Source organism: Lissotriton helveticus, chromosome 12, assembly GCF_964261635.1.
Source record: "Lissotriton helveticus chromosome 12, aLisHel1.1, whole genome shotgun sequence".
NCBI classification, from domain to species: domain Eukaryota; kingdom Metazoa; phylum Chordata; class Amphibia; order Caudata; family Salamandridae; genus Lissotriton; species Lissotriton helveticus.
The window spans coordinates 202,407,034-202,423,460 of NC_136073.1; positions in this window are offsets into that span (position 1 = coordinate 202,407,034).

The following is a 16,427-nucleotide window of genomic DNA, read 5'->3' on the forward strand; positions in this document are numbered from 1 at the left end:
CTGAGGCTAGGGAGATGATACAGCATACTTTCGGGAGAGGGTGTGATGTAAGGGCCAAAGCTGTCGACTATGGAGCTGGTGAACAGGGTTTCGAGTTTCAGCGTCAGCTTGGCATCCTTGATTTTGGGCAAATCACTTAATCTCACTGTGCCTACAAAAATGAATGTGTCCTTGTGTAAAGTAATGAGGCTTATGTAAAGCGTTCCAATACCTTCAGGTATTGTTGACGCTTTATAAAACTGCACAAACAAAAGTAACTGGTGCTAATGTAGAGCGCACCAATACATTCGGGTGGTGTTGACGCTATACAAAACTGTTTTAAAAAAAAATAACTGGTGCTTATGTAATGGGGAAATGTGGAGCTGAGACCGAAGCTAGGGAGACATTGTGGTGTCCTCTTGGGAGTGGATGTGGCGTAAGGGCCAGAGCTGCTGACCATGGAGCTGGGTAGCCAGGTTGAGTTTTGACGTTGAATTAACATCCTTGATTCTGGGCTAATCACTTAATCTCCCCATGCATACAAAATGAATGTGTCCTTGTGTAAAGTAACTGATGCTAATGTAAAGCCCTCCAAAACCTTTGGTGGGTGTTTGGTGCTATGTAAACTTACACCAAAAAAAGTAACTGGTGCTTATGTAAAGTGCTCCAATACCTTTGGGTGGTGTTGGTGTTCAATAAAACTGCAGAAAAAAACAAATGTGAAAAGCAGAGTCAGGGTAATAGAGGATCTGTGCAACCGAGCTCAGAGGGGCAAGTAGCAACAGGCGAGAGGTCGACAGGCAACCAAAAGCAAACGTGGGCAGCCACTGGGAGATTAAGTGATTTAGCCATAATCACAAAATACGGAAATGAGGTAGAGGCTAGGGAGATTGTGTGGCATTCTTGTGGGAGAGGGTGTGGCGTACATACCATAGCTGCCGACTGTGAAGCTTGTAAACCGGGTTTGAGTTTCAGCATCGCCTTAACATCCTTCTTTCTTGGAAAATCACTTAATCTCCCCGTATCTACAAAACTGAAGGTGTCCTTGTGTAAAGGAACTGGTGCTAATGTAAAGCAATCCAAGTTCTTCGGATAGTATTGGTGCTATATAAAAATAGACACAAAATCAAAGAAAAGAATCACAGTGCTGGGCTGGTTGACTGCAGTGAACAATAGGAAATACATCGCATTGGCAACCTCATTAACAGGACTACTTTTACCATGGACACTGAGGGGCAGGCAGACCTTGATGACTTCTATACTCAGCCTGGCTCCTTTGACGAGAATTCAAGTTAAGCAACAATGGGGAATGGAAACACTTCACTGGTAAAATGGGGAAAAAGTAAGAAAGTGTCTTGACAGAAGATTTAAAGAAATAGAGTCCAACTCTATGAAATGAGAAGCAACAAGGTGAGACCTAAACGTTAAATCATTTCTCACAGGAGAAATGTGGCAATGCAATTACAACAGAAGACAAAGGTACTTTAGAAATTCTGACATGGCCTGTGATGATGCATGCCTGATTCACTTGAGGTCTGATTTTCCAGCTGTAAACACCATCACCGAACAACCACATATGATGTAAACATGCGCACAAACCTAGTACTCAAACACCCGGAAAATAAACAGAGACTACAAGTGTCAAGTAATAGCAGCCATGCACACATGCTCCAATCAGCACGTCAGCTATACACTAACAGGACGTTAAGAGGCAGAACACCACCACTCACTAGAATGAAACAGAATACAATGGGGGTTTAAAGCAGTCACCGGGTTGGGTAGGGGGTGATTTGTGGATGGGGCAAGCACTGGGAGGTGCAAAGGAGCAAGAATAGAGGGGAGGGAGGAGGTAGGTGAAAGGGAAAGCAGCAATGAAGGAAAAAGCAGTGACAGGGGAGGGAGTGATCTGTGGACAGGGCATGAGAGCAGTGGGAGGAGACAGAGGTGGTAAAAGCACAAGCACTGTGTAAAGTGCTGAAAAAGAAAGAAAACAGTAGGTCCTAAAATGGTTGTAAAAATGGGAGTAGTGGATGTTTACAAGTACTTGATCCATGCTCTGTGGGGAGGGCTAAACACAAGAAGAAGCATGCCCATGCATGCCAGGGAGAAATTGTGACAAAGAATATGAGACAGACAATAAAGGGAGTAAATGGGAAGCCTGAGGGAGTGCTGGAGCCCACAGATTAAACATGTATCTTCGAGACAGCATATGCGCTTTCTAGTTGAGACCTAAAAATAAGGACATGTGTTTTATTAATGTTATATGTCTTGACAGTAAAAACCCTGCATTGTTGTTTTTACTGTGATAAGGCAGGTAGCCCAATTGACGAGTATGGAATCAAAAGCTGTCAACCAAGCAGAGGTAACTTCCAAATGAAACTACTAAAAATGATAGTGCACCCTTTGATAGCTAGATGTCACCCTTCACTGTGAGTAGTCATCTGACGGGAGAAGACCTGGTAGCTCATTGGCTAGTTAGTCACTCCCCCCCCCCGGCTTGTATTAGGCATCAAAATGCTACCCTTGGCACCCAGATCTCAGATAAGGTCTGTTCAGGAAAGAATACTGAAGAAGGACTGCGCTGCTGCTCAATGGATCAAGAAAAGCGAACCAGACTAAAGAGTGGACTGCATGTGCTGTACCTTGGACTAGCAAATTAAGGACTGTGCCTGTTGTGCCCCGCTCATGGAAAGATTGCCCACAAGCCCAGGCAGAGAAGGAGATTACAAGGATCAGTTGGCTGGCTCCCTGTTACATTAACATGGTTGTATAGGCTGAGAAGCCTGAATCCACAAACGCCCAGTGCCAGAAAGCTTGATTGCCGCTGGACAGTGAGTCCCGATCTTCTTTGTATGCACTCGAGTCTGCAGGACCCGAAAGAGTGATTAGAGTGCTGTTTGGTCACCCAGCAAGGAAGTTACTGCCAACTAAAGGACACTGCTGGCTTTCCTGTAACTGGAGACCAGTAGACCAGTGTCAACTGGACCTGCTCTGGACTTTGACTGGACATCATGGGAGATCGACCCCTGAGGTCAAAGTCATTAACCCAAGCCCGAGCACTGAGTGGTGGCCTCAGGAAGACACACTGTGCTAGCACAGCATCCCTAGCATCTTCAAGCTTTGTCAGCATCCTGTAACCCTTGCATCAGGTCACTCCATTGACTTCAATGGTGGTTTAACCTAAGGATTCAGAACTTAATTTGAGACTGCTTAAATAAATCAACAGGTAACTGTACGCCTAGGCCTGATTGGTCTCTTTGACTGGTTCCCTATTGGAGTTGGTTAGGATAGGATAGGCTAGTTATTTCTAAAGGGCTCAAATGCTGTGGCGTCTTTGCGTTAAGTATGTGCGCAGGGAGACTGCTGTAGTTTCAGAAGTTTAGTTTATTGAAGACTGCCAATGTAACTTGACTGTCACAGTAGATTGCAAAGATTTATTGAATTGAGTGAAGAGCAGTGATCTACTGTTTCTTTAAAAATTCACATCTCCTAAACATTGTGGCAGATTTTATTGTTAAGATGTCCATTTAAAGACAAAAATATAGTCAATTTATTGTTTTGTGTTTTCTTCTTATGTACTGTTTTTTGTACTACTTAATGATTTACACTTGTTCCTTTGATACAGCCTGACTTCCTTGTGCTACAGCTACCCAGGATTAAGCTAAAGTATTGCAAATGAACTTGATTGGCCCTGATACATAAATGTGAAAATATGACACTGGGAGGTTACACAACCATCCATTGCTCACAATATTGTATAATTTATGTCATTACCAAGTTATAAATATTACTAAAATGATTAACCCATTCTATAGACAGTATCAGTGTATCAATGGAAGGGCCCATCATCTCTCAAAAGTATGGAGAATTGATGGCTATCTAAAATAAGGTATTGTCTTTAGTGTCACTCACCATACTTTCACCCATGCTTATAGAGTAGACTCTAGAACATTTACTCCTAATACTGTCAGGTTCCACATTCTTACAAAATCTGAGGCATTAGTCATATTGAGAACTAAATATGACTCTAACGTGATCAGTTATGATGACTCAGACAATTCAGAATGACTTTGGGATCACAGATATAAGGTGTTAAATTATCTGTCGCCGATATTTACATAATCAATTACACTTGTGGCCCCTCTTCTAGTAAATGTGGTAATAGAAAGTGGCATTGTGCAATATATGTCTGCAGCAAAGTTCAAATTAAATCTGAGAAATCACCAGAGAGGTTGTATGCAAACTGTGACTGACCATACACCCAATTATCCTCTATTTTACAAACCAACCTGGAAGGGAATAAGCATAGATGGGCATTGAATTCTCCTGCCCAAGTAACAAAAATTAATTTTCTACTGGACAAAAATGTTTGCTACATATCATGCCTGAGGACATCTACCATATCAATATATTGACTGTCAAACCGGATATTGTAAAAAAACATTATTCACATCTCCATAACGGCATCATGCCCACACACAAAAACTGATAATAGGGAGAATCCAAATTGGCCCTCAATAATTCCATTGGTGATAAAATAGAGAGCAGAAATTGCAAGTCCACCTTTGGCTTGACCTGTCCTAGAGGGAGTCACTAAATTATGAAAAGTTATAAAACCGTCCACATAGAATGTAGTAACTACCCACATTAATTTCCTTAAATCCAGAGGTAAATGTTGGCAAGTTGCTATCATTAAACTTGTTCACAAGCTCAGCAACATTCCATGATGCCAAAATTATATTTCCGTTCAATGGGATTTCCTGTGAAATTATGCTTTTGTACAAAGGGATCCTAAGGTCATATTAGTTGCATCTGGGTCATCGGTATATATAGTTACATTTTCAACTAATGAGGCAGGATTATGTTCAAGTTACGTGTTAATAAATCAATCTACTTCATCTACTGGGTCAAGATGTGCAAAACGATTGCAGGTCTTCACATTATAAAACAACTCATTGCCCCCAATGACTCTTTGATCAAGTATACCTCACTTGCCATCTAAGACCTAAGGGTCTGTAAATAAATCCCAGAGGAATAGCTTTAATTCTACTAAAGTGCTGGGTGAGTGATTTAGACTGCTTAGTATGTTGCCAGCATGGTTAGGGTTTAGGACATTCACCAATATGCAGTCTCCGTCACATGATTTCTTCAAACTGTCAATCCATGACACGCTTCTAACCACTGATGTTTCGGTAAAAAGGTGCTGTGTATTTCCCACCCATTAGACAGCCAATTTTTCAAAACATGCCAAGTTTCAGACTGATTGGGATGAAGAAGGTGAAGCGTACTTAAGGATAATAACATATGGGGTGGCTTCTGGTGGTAGTTGCAAGCGTTCGTTTAAGCATGTATGTTTCAATATTGAAGTTGAAGGACCTGAAGCAATTACCTGGGCTGTTGGTTTTATCCCCATAGGTGGCACAAAATCTTCTCTACTTTCCCTTCTACATCATCTCTTTTATCTTTATAATACTGGGCTCTGGGTTGTTAATAGATATAAATTGATTCCATTCTAGGTGCCATCCTCAGATGTTGATTATTCATTGCACAATTGGTACAGTTAACATAATTAGATCCAGTGCCAGGAAACCCTCTCAAGTGATAATGCTCTCTACAAATCTGCATAATATAGCATCCATTGGTAGAGTCATTTCCTTGTCTATACACACTTTCTGACAATGTGCTTAGTGTGGATCCAATAAACTGTAACGTCGTTAATAGAGCCTCAACAATTTACTTTGTCGACAACTCCTCCATTGAGACAATTCAATTATCCTAGTTTGAGGTTGATGATTGGCAACCTTGTTGATCCCTTTTGTGGAACAATAGCCTCCACACTGGTGCTTGGCATATATGTTTAAAGCATGGGTCTGTTTATTTTCTTGACTTATCACTCGTGTGTACTCCTTTTCAGGTCCCTCCTAGGCAGCGCTTGTGCTTTTCTCTTCGAGACATGCTATGTTCAGGATATGAGCTTAAAGCTCCGTCCATTGCCCACCCAGGTTTACAAATGGCTCTTTTTACTATCTTTTGTAAATGCTTTTCTTTCATTGGTTAATTTGTTCAGTAGTGCCTCCTTAGTCCCTCTCTTTCTACTGTTGTAACCTCCGATAAGGACTGGCCCTATTACATGTAATCTTACTTGCAATGTTTTATTTACAGTTTGTTTGCACTATTTTGTTTATGACTTTTGGTCTGCTGGTGTTGCAGGAAGAACAGCTACACACTTTCCCAACCGCAATTCCCGAACGCCATGCTTAAATGTTAACAATGGCAGCCAAAGTCTTGGTTCTGTTGTACTATTGTGCTGCTTGAAATTTGCAATGGCAGCCCCGCAGTCTTTATGTTGTTGTTCTCGACCCACCCAAAAAAAACTAAGTCGGGGCATAGCAACATTGCATTTCTTTTTGGAAGCGTGGCAAAGTTTTGAATAGTATTAGATAATGGCAGCTGCCAGTGTTTTTTCTTGTTGTGCCCAGCTCAAAAAACTTTATTTCTACAAATTAGAAGGCAACACATCTATTTTTGTTTTTTTTACAAAGCGGCACGCCCCGCTTAAACTATAACAATAGCAGACGCGCATTGTTTATTTTGTTGTGCACAGCTCGCCAAAATACATTAAGTCCATGCACACCACATATAATATTAAAGAATAGCATCCGCATGTTTTTTCTTTCATTGTGCTCAACTTTACTACATTTAAACAGCATTTACAAAACAGTACAGCCTGGTATGCCCAGGAGATAGGAAAGGCAGAAGCAAAGTAAATGCAATCGCCCATCTCCTGGAAAACAAGCCCCTCATTACAACTAGCTACCAGCCCATCATTAAGCTTGTGCATTACACACCCGGAGCAGGTGCCAATTATATTATACATTATTTTAAAAAGCATCATAAGTTCAGCATTCCTAACCCCTATTCCTACACCATAGTTCTACATTCACACGCTTTGTGTTGCACCCTTCTCCCCTTGCATTATTCCATCGGGATTTAAGCCACTTACAGCACAACATTCAACTTCCAGCCTGTTTATAGTGTAGCAGCAGTTAATTACCTACCCTCCAAACTTCAGCTGCAGTCTCTTGACTGATTGGGTGAAATCTTTAGTATTTACCACACCAATAACTCTAACTTTCACCAATGCGAGACCTATTGCATTGCAAATGCTTGTTCTTTTTTGCAAGGGGAGAGCTAGTGATGGTACAAGAGGAGGTACTAATGTGGCATATTTCAGCTGCCACAACGCCGTGATTATTCATCAGTACTTTCACTGTTTTGGGCCTTCCAACTGCATTCTCAATTTCTCTTCTAAATAAGTCCATAGTATTAGTTTAATATATAGTTTTTTGAGGCAGTTACACATCATTCCTTACTACTTACACCAGGAATCAGTTCAGTTCAGTTCAAAAGGCTTTATTCGGTTTGTGAAACAACCATAAAAGCAGTCAACATGTTATTAGACGAACAATAAAACATCCACTACAAAATATGGTCCTCTAATAGTGCAATAAATATATTCTAGCAGCAAATTATACAAATGACTAGTACAGTTCATTATCATATGCAAGGAATTCCTAACAATGAAAACATTCTAGCAACAAGTGTGCAAATGACTAATACAGTTCATAGCCATGTAAAAAGGAACTCCCAACAACACATCGAAATTAGAAGTAACCAACAGACAACCATGCAATTGTTTATCAAGAAAATAGGTTTCCTAGCAGTAATTAATTGCCTTGTATAAACGGTGTCCAAATAGCAATGTAAATAATGGTATCCAAACGTGCAACAATTCCTAGGCAATTATAATGAAAACAAGGGAACTAGTATAGGAAGATAGGGGAGGACATTAAAGGCAAATGCAAATAAAATCATATACTATTTATTAAACAACAGTACATTATACACGTGTTTATCAGGTAAAAACTATTCATCACAGTTTAAAATACACACATAAGATAAAGCAAAATTATAACAAGGAACAACAATAATCAATAAGAAAATTAATATATAAAGGAAGTGGCAAAATAGTATATTCGACGCGCGTTTCGGCGTATGAGACAACGCCTACTTCAGGAGCCACACAAATTTCTGTAACATATAACAGAAAGGGAGTATAAATATAACAGAACATGAACAATTATGAACAATTTAAAAACAAATTGCATTCACATCATATCATAAAAAATGTCCTCCACAATACAATTACTAGACACTAATAATGCATTTAGATAACTCCTACATTGAAATTTTGCAAAAAGACACAATTTGACAACCAATATAATACTGGAAAACATAATAATTCTAATGCATAGAGACATCAGATAATCTGACCACTAACGACACAATGAATAAGCATTGGAATCCTGTAGGTAACAATTCATTATACCCATACATATAGATTCATAGTAGAGACGCAATTTAATGTAGATCTCTGGAACTAGTTCCATGCAATATATAATCTGCAATATAGATAAAAACTAACTTATTATTAATAATGGTATCCAATACATGAAATAGCACAATTAACCATCAAATATGATAGTTTTCCTAGCAACAATAGATTTTAAGATAAAAGAAGCAGTATAAAAGCATACACCCGGGTCAGTAAGCATCGCTAATAATTTCATAGCTACGTGCGATGTTCTCACATTAAATTTTAGAAAGATTGGTTTCAAATAAAAACGCCTTAAGTCAGAATAAAATTTACAAAACAATAAAAAGTGGAAAGTACTTTGGTTAGAGGTCCCTTCGCATGGACAAGGGATATGTGGGCATATGTTGATAGAAGGGAAAGCAACCAGGTGGTGTACAATACTTAGTCTTAAACGGGTCAAGACGAACCGATGAGATGGCCTAGTTACAAAGGTCAGATAATCTTGGAAGCCTCTTCTGATCTCCAGCTAGTGATAAAATACAGAAGTAGTTTGCTTCCCAACTACTTTCATGCACTCTTCTTTTTGGTTTTTGGTAGACTAGGAAGGAGCTCTTGATTTCCCGTTTAGATACTAGTGTAATACATCTGGGATCATCCCGGATTGGTGAATTAAATAGAATTTTACATCAATTCAGGATGTTCTCCAACCAGGGGATATTAAGACTTTTATCCAGGGATAAACAGTCGTTAATAAAAGATTGAGTGATTTTCTTCTCTTCTTTGGCCCAAATAGACTTCCATAAAAGTAAAGGTTGTAAACCAGCAAGGTCAGATAAATAGTTAATGCCTACTTCACCGTGAATGATTTCATTTGAGGCTGATGAAGGTAGGCACAATAAGTGTTTTAAGAACGAATTTTCTTCTAACTGGAGTAACTGCGCTTGATTGTGGCCCCATACACCTGCGCCATACAGGGCTGTTGCTACACATCTGGCCCTATAAATGTCGACCATGTCTTTAATGCGGCGGGAACCTAGCTTGGTTGCAAATCTAAACATTCCATGGACACTCTTAGCCATCTTAGAATGAACAATCAGAAATTCATTAGTCCAATTTCCATTACCAGAAAAAGTTATGCCCAGGTAACAAAAAGTGTTTACCAATTCCACAGGCGAATTATCTATACAAAAGGATTTAATTTTCTTAGTTTTTGGGCCGCATATCATGACAAAAGTTTTGGACTTATTTATTAGCAGCTTCCTATTCTTAATGAAAAGGCCAACGCTGTCCATTAAACGTTGGAGGCCAAGGGGGGTTCTGGAAAGCAAAACCACTTTGTCGGCGTAAAGCAAGACAGGTACGGGTTTCCCAGCTACGTGTGGAGCATCTGCCTTTATCAACTTTAGGGGTGCATCTATTTCATTAATAAATAAAGAGAAGAGCAACGGAGCCAACAAACAACCCTGGCGAATGCCTCTTTTGACCTTAAAATGTGGGGTATATTCTCCCTGTTGCCCATATTGTACCTTGGTTGAGTTTCTCGTACAACCTTGGTAGGAAAAAAATTATTTCTTTGGGAGCACCAGAATTAAGTAAAATTGGCCATAGGAGGGAGTGGTCGACGAGGTTGAACGCACTACTTAAATCTGCAGAGCATAAATAAACTCTTCCATCTTTGGCCTGGGTATATTTCCCTATTAAAAGTACGAGATTAATACATTGCTCCTGGGTTCCTAGCCCTTTTCTAAAGCTGTACTGGGCGGGGGAGAGAATCTCCTTTTCCGTGACCCATTCTTCAAGTCTAAGAGGATTTTACTCATCACCTTGGCAGAAGAATCCAGGGGTGAGATGGGGGGATAATTTTGTGCCTCTGTCTTAACCCCTTTTTTAAAGATGGGAATTATCAAGGAATGTCCCCGTGACGAAGGAATGGACACTGTTGTTGCATAATTAAAAACTCTGGGTAAAATGGGGCTCCATAAAGCTATTTCATTTTTATATACATCAATAGGAAGCCCGTCTGGACCCGGTGCTTTGCCTCCCTTACTATCATTCAGACCTGCTTGCACCTCCTCTATAGTAATATGTAATGGCTCCACCGGCCATTGACTTCTGGTTAAGCCTTGTGAGAGACAAACATTTTAATTAGGTGGATTGAAAATACTAGAAAAGTGTTCCACCCATGACTCGCAACTAACATATGAGACTGACTCTGGGCAAGAGTCTTCCTTTAAAAAGGATGAATTAATGGTTTCCCAGAATAGCTTGCTTTTGGCTGTCTCAGCTGCCATGGCTAAGGTGTCCCAGGCTAACTCCTGGAGCTTCTTTTTTCTGGCCTTAAGAATATCCTTATAGGTATGGCGTAAATTCTTTATTACCTCTTTATTACACCAGGAATCGATTTCATCATTCCCATGGTACCCTTAAACTGTATTGTATGTGAAACTTCACAAAAAAGGAGAGTGTCCCATTGTGGCCTCCTCTGATCTCTGATGGGGAAAGACTGGTCCGTCTTGGCCCAGCCTTCTCCAGAGATGCTGCCCAGTTGCCTCCCGCACCACCGGAGCTGACAATGTGCTATAAAGTGCTACAGGCGCCTCCTTCTCTGCTTTGGTCCACTCTGACAGGAAGGGTCTGTGGGCCTTGGACTCATCTATTCCCAGAGACATCAACATTGCTTGCACGTCCCGCACTGCAGAAGTTGACAACCTGCTATAAAGCGCTTTAGGCCCTTCCTCCTCTGCTCTGGTCCACTCTAGTAGTAGAGAATAATGGGCCTTACAGTTCTCTGGCTCCATAGACTCCAAAACCCTCTTATGTGCCTCCTGCTGTGGACGCCGACAATGCGCTATAAAGCACTACAGGCCCTTCCCCCTCCACTCCAGTCCACTCTGGCAAGATGAAATTTCGGCCCAGCAGGCCTCTAACCCAAAATACATCAACAATCTCTTGCGAGTTCGGCAATACAGGAGCTGCTAATGAGCTATAAAGCACTTGGGGCCCCTTCTACTCGGCTATGGTTCACTCATTGGTAGCTGACACATATTAAAATTGGTGTGGTAGGTGGAGTGCAGGGGGGTGCAGTGGGGAGGGAGAGCGCCTAGAGGAGGGGGTTAATAAAATAAAGAAACAAAATGTACCTGATGCTGCTTCTGACGCTTTATGTCTTGGTGCTTCTCTGTTTCCTGGTCCCAGCAGCCCCTGGGGAAGCATCAGAGACTTCCTGTGCAATCCCTGCACGCCTCTAATGTAGCATGAGAGCAGCTCAGGGATTGGTCTAAGTGGGGTTGTTTAACGCTTGCTCATGCACAGGGAGTCTGTGCTGTTTTTCCAACTCGGCTGTGCAATATAGCTGGGTTGGCGAAACCTAACTGCGCATTGCTGTTTGGCCGGCCTAAGATGGCTGGCCATCAGACATGCACAGTTAGCAGTGCACATCACTTTGCCCCATCTGCTGTGCCCAGCACCGCCCCGCCCCAGCCCCTCCCCACACACACTGGCTCCGCCAGCAGCTATAAAATATTTTTTTTTAGTATCCTCATTCCACCATTGTATGTAAATTGCTGCCTGCCAGCCGTTCTGTACCTCCCCAGGCTTTTTGCAATATCTCAATAGTCCTGCGCACGAGCCCATCCAGTAACCTGGTTGCAAGTTCCACGCAGGTGTAATCATAGGACTAATAAAATTAAGTTCTTATTGTGCCATTCCAATTCAGAAAAGCCTCCCAGATCTTAGAATGCGTATTAGTCTCTAAACCTCTATCCTTTTTACAAGTGCTTTTTGCCGCCTGGAACCAGTCTGTCCCGAGGGCTGGAACAGCTTCTATCCATTTTTTACAAATTTCTCACCTAGCAAGGAGAACCAGATAAAAGAGCAGGGCCTGTTTATCCCTAGTAAGGGGCGAAATCGGCTTCTCTTCTACTCTCAACATTATTTGTTAAGCTTATTTTTATGTTGGCACAAAGAATGTTTATGTATAGCCTTTTCCACTGTGGACCAGTAATCCTTTAACAGAGGGCATTCAAAAAACATATGTCTGTCATCAGCGCACAGCGCTCCACATCTATGACATCCTGGGGCAACAGCTGTTACAAACTTTGCCAATTTATATGATGTCCAATAGAACCTGTTGACCGTAAAAAATGATTTATTTTTAAGTTCGATGGTTTAACTACTTTATAAAGCAACTTAAAGGAAAGTTGCCACCGTTTCTGTGGCTCCGACATCTGCATCGCACCATCCCAAATCTCATAGGGTGCTTTGATTTTTTTTCTCTTCAAAAGACACCAATGTTTGATACTATTCACTTACTTCCTTCTTCATTGGAGTTTCAATCTGCAGTTTTTTTTAAAAACTCCCAAAATCCTTCGATCTCGTTCCTATACGCCTCCCCCCAAGACAGTAACTGTAGATACTTAAACCTTGAGAGGGATACCCCTGTTTTGCCCACAATATTTCCCATGGCACCACCTCTTTCATCATCATAAGGTCCCCCCAAAGCTCTATTCCTGCCCTCCTAAGTGGGATACTTAATTAATCTTGCAAACATTCCGGCATGCCAGGTGAATCCCAAATTGGTGACCCCCCCTGAATAGTGTCCAATTCCTAGTGTGTTCCTTTTTCTGACCCACAGAATTAGTGCTGCCTTTAAAGTGTTCAATTTTACTCTGCGCCCCACTCTTTAACCATCTCCTCTAGCAGCCCACCACACACCCTGTGCCCTGGTGTACATAATAACACTCTACAGTTCTTTAACTGGAATGCCATGCAATATAACCTTAGGTCTGGTAGTGCCAGCCCTCCATCTGCCAATTTGTGCTGCAATTTCTTTCAAGACATATGTGCTTCCCTATCTGCCCACACAAAACTGCCCAATTTACCCTGTATTTTATCTATCAGGCCTCTCGGGAAAGTAAGAGGTATACAATTAAAAAGAAATGTAAGCTTTGGCAATAACACCATTTTAATAAGATTAACCCTTCCATATAACGTTAGTGGGAGATTCTTCCACCTAGTTAGTACTTTCTCAATATCCTTAGCAATACTCGCTAGATTACGTTGCGGTATATCCTGCAATGTATTGACAATACTAATTCCCAAATACCTAATATCTCTCTGGATATTCCTCCTCCAATCTGGAATATTCTAGCACATAATCACGTTTTTTTCCTTATTTACTAGGTATCCTGAATAGGCCCTATATTCTTCTGCTAATCGTTCTACTCTTGGGATTGTGATAGCAGAATCTGCTGTAGAGATAATAAGATCGTCCACATACAAAGTGATTTTTTTTCTAAATGCTCCCACACGGAAAGCCATAACCTGGTCCATCTTGACGTAGCGTCTGGGCGAATGGCTCAATATATATATTAAACAACAAAGGGGAAATGGGGCAGCCCTGTCTCGTCCTTCTAAAGATCATAAAACTCTTACTTAGTAATAATGACATTAAGGAAAATCCTAGCCATGGAACGATGATATAGGGCATTTAGTGAAGTTAAAAGAGTGCCCAAACCCCATGGTCTCCAGTACTGCCCATAAATACTCCCAGCAGACTCGGTCAAAAGCCTTGGCGTCATCCAATGTGATCATTGCCAAAGGAACCGACCTGCAGCTATAAAATAAAATGATAATAAAATATTGTTTTATTTTTCAGCTCTAAGCCAGTAGGGTGACATTCCTCTGCCATTGAGGAGGAGACGCCGTTGGGATCACTCTTGCAGGAAGGAGTTGTGGGCCTTGCACTTCTCTGGCTCCAAAAACACCAACATTCCCTTGCGCTATTCACATTTGTCCAATGTATTGTAGACTAAAGTAGGTGGATGTGCAGCTCTGGTCTATCGGGATTCATTCCTAAATCCCAGTCATTGCCGTAACCGTAGATTAGTGGAAGCCAATGGCATCAGATATCATGGATAAAATCATGTTGTGTTTCAAGATAAATTATATGGATTTAACTTTTACATTGTACAAAAATTCAAATGAATTGCTTTATAATATTCACAATTTATTTCAGAGACATAGATATGTTAAAATGTCATCATTTGGAAACAAAAGACAGAAGCCACCACATGTTTCACCTTGTATGGCACATCTGGCCTAGGACTTTCTCATGGCTGTTAACTCATTTATTATTTTAGGTTCCACATAACATAACATATGTTAAAAGGGCACATTGACCCGTAGGTATCTTGGCGCTGAATAACAGATGTTTATTGTTACCTAATAGTGCTCCTTTTATCGACGTCAGATGGATGAAAAGGCTGAGTGCACCCGCTGGGATTTGAACCTGTGACCATGAGGTTGAACACAGGTCCCTGCAGTAGAGGCATTAGTACACTGAGCCACCAGATCCAGTATACAGTGTGCAAGAGCAGTGCAAGTGGAACACATGGTCTTGTTACATCTGTGTATTTGCATGCTGCAAGCAAATACTGCCTGGGTGTTAGATTACCATACCAAGTTAACTCAGCACACATGATAAGATTTTTGTCTAATTCCAACAGTCATTTGACCCCATTTTTGGTACCCTGCGTGGGGGGTACTATGTATTTCAGAAGAGTCCACAGATGCTTACACAGCCATTCTGTACTATGGATGGAGACAGTGCTAATTTTAGGTTGGTTCAATTCAAACAAAGAGTGCCCTTACATGAAAGTGAGGGAATGATTTGCCTCTGTACTCGCTCCAAACTACAGAGGTGGGCACAGAGGCAAAGAGGGTGTCACAAGGCACACAGACTGTGCATCACATAGATATGGTGCACAATCAGCGCACACCTGAGGGCGGCCCTACAGTTGGGGCAAAGAGCCCCCAGGAACTCACTGCATCTGCTTGATTGGAGACGTGGTTCCCGCCTTTGGGGAAAGGCAGACTTCTGGCTTCAAACACTCAGTCCAAGTTTCACAGATGCACTGCTCTCAGTGCCGCTGCAAGTTCTCGTCTGCACTGAGAACACTGCATTTCTCACAACAGGGTGCGCTGTCCCAATCGGCACCTGGTGTACCCATTAAAATTGCGTCAATGTGCAGACAAGTGCACTGCACCTTATGACTAATGAGAGAGCGCAAACTGAGATAAATATATGAGTACATCACACTTACCTATAGAGAGCATAATTCATGAAGAGAAATGCCATGAGTGCTAATAGTATATGAAATTATATTCTAAATGTATAGCTAATATAGAGATTTAAGTAGAAGTGGAACTAATACAGAAATGTGTGACATTATATGATTTTATTAGACGTGATTATTTTGAATCTATGTCGTGTAGCTGTTAACATATAAGATGGTCTGTGGTAAAACGCAGAACGTGGTAGGCCTCAGGGCCAGAGCTGGAGCTAAAAGGGAAGGTGTTTCTTTTCACGACACAGATTGTTTAACGTTTTTGGTCATTGCATTAATGGGCCATGATTTAGAGTAATGTTTTCTAAATAATAGAATAAGAGTTTTAACATGCTTTAATTAAATGAAGAAATAGAATGCTATAATCATAATGTGAAATATTGTAGGCCTGAAATGTTTTAGCAGTGATTTACACGTACATGTCTGGGCTGAGAAATGTTGCAAGCCTTTTTAGAAGTCTATGAGAGTTGGGTTCTTGGCGGCAGATATCTGTCTGCGACAGGAAAGGGGGGATCCAATTATAAGTGAATGAATAGAGGTCTGTTCAGTAGACGGCCCAGACATGGAGGAGGGTTCTGGAATGTTTAAGGGGTATCAGCGGGCCGGAGAAGAGACTGAGAAGCAAGGTCAACTCTAACGTCTGAGGCCCAATACAAAGCATCATGGAAAAAGCCTGAAGTTGCACCACGTGAGAGGCGTTTCGCAAGGGGCGTCTCAAATGTTGTTGACTGTTTTGTATTAGGGACAGCACCCCTGGGTGGAGTTAGAGCAGAGACCTGAGGACCCTTTAGAGAGCGGATGGGTAGGCAGTGAGGGGTCATGACTGGAGAACTTTAGGTTTTCACCAAGAGACTTAGAGTGGGTGACTTCCCTTGGGGGTCATTCATTGCTGACACCTTTGTTAGGTTGGGATTTGGTTAAGTAGGGATACCATCTAGAACAGG